Genomic DNA, 1867 nt, shown 5'->3' with positions numbered 1-1867 from the left:
CTGTATACTTGTGATTTCTCTCTGTCAAATAAATAAATCTTAAAAAAAAAATCTCCAAACAAACAAAAGCCCCGGGCCAGATGGCTTCCCAGGGGAATTCTGCCAAACATTTAAAGAAGAATTAATTCCTATTCTCATGATACTGTTCCAAAAAAATAGAAATGGAAGGAAAACTTCCAAACTCTTTTTTTCTGAGGCCACCAGCATCACCTTGATCCCAAAACCAGACAAGGATCCCATCAAAAAAGAGAAATACAGACCAATATCCTTGATGAACACAGATGCGAAAATTCTCACCAAAATACTAGCCAATAGGATTCAACAGTACATTCAAAGGATTATTCACCACGACCAACTGGGATTTATTCCAGGGCTACAAGGTTGGTTCAACATCTGCAAATCAATCAATGTGATACAACACATTAATAAAATAAAGAACAAGAACCATATGATACTCTCCACAGATGCTGAAAAAGCATTTGGCAAAGTGCAGTATCCCTTCCTGATTAAAACTCTTCAAAGTGTAGGCATAGAGGGCACATATTATCAATATTATCAAAGCCATCTATGAAAAACCCACTGCAAATATCATTTTCAACGGAGAAAAACTGAATACTTTTCCGCTGAGGTCAGGAACACGGCAGGGATGTCCGTTATCACCACTGCTATTCAACATCGTAATAGAAGTCCTAGCCTCAGCAATCAGACAACAAAAAGAAATTAAGGCATCAAAATTTTGCCAAATTGGCAAAAGAGAAGTCAAACTATCCCTGTTTGCAGACGATATGACACTGTATGTGGAAAACTTGAAGGACTCCACTCCAAATCTGCTATAACTTGTATAGGAATTCTGTAAAGTGTCAGGATATAAAATCAATGCACAAAAATTGGTTGCATTTTTTTTATACCAACAAGACTGTAGAAATAGAAATTAAGGAGTGAATCCCATTTACAATTGCACCCAAAACCCTAAGATACCTAGGAATAAACCTAACCAAAGAGACAAAGAATCTATACTCAGAAAACTCTAAAGTACTCATGAAAGAAATTGAAGAAGACACAAAGAAATGGAAAAATGTTCCATGCTCTTGTATTGGAAGAACAAATATTGTGAAAATGTCTATGCTACCTAAAGCAATCTACACATTTAATGCAATCCCTATCAAAATCCCATCCATCTTTTTTTCAAAGAAATGGGACAAATCATCCTAAAATATATATGGAACCACAAAAATACCTCGAATTGCTAGAGGAATATTGAAAAAGAAAGCCAAAGTTGTTGGCATCACAATTCCAGACTTCAAGCTCTATTACAAAGTTGTCATCATCGAGATAGTAGGGAACTGTCCCCAAAACAGACATAGATCAATGGAACAGAATAGAGAGCCCAGAAATACACCCTCAACTCTATGGTCAACTAATCTTCAACAAAGCAGGAAGGAATGTCCTATGGAAAAGAGACAGCCTCTTCAACAAATGGTGTTGGGAAAATTGAAGAGCCACATGCAGAAAAATGAAGTTGGAACATTTCCTTACACCATACATGAAAATAGACTGGAAATGGATGAAGAAGCATAATGTGAGAAAGGAATCCATCAAAATCCTTGAGGAGAGAACAGGTAGCAACCTCTTTGACCTCAGCAGCAGCAACTTCTTCCTAGGAACATCGCCAAAGGCAAGGGAAGCAAGGGCAAGAATGAACTATTGGGATTTCATCAGATCAAAAAGCTTTTATTTGCACAGCAAAGGAAACAGTTAACAAAGCCAAAAGATGACTGTCAGAAGTTATCTGGGAGAAGATATTTGCAAATGACATACCAGATAAAGGGCCACTATCTATCCAAAATCTATAAAGAGTTTATCAAAC

The sequence above is a fragment of the Mustela lutreola genome, chromosome 3 (assembly GCF_030435805.1).
Source record: "Mustela lutreola isolate mMusLut2 chromosome 3, mMusLut2.pri, whole genome shotgun sequence".
Classification (NCBI taxonomy): domain Eukaryota; kingdom Metazoa; phylum Chordata; class Mammalia; order Carnivora; family Mustelidae; genus Mustela; species Mustela lutreola.
The sequence above is the reverse complement of the archived record's forward strand: the minus strand, read 5'-3'. Positions refer to the sequence as shown.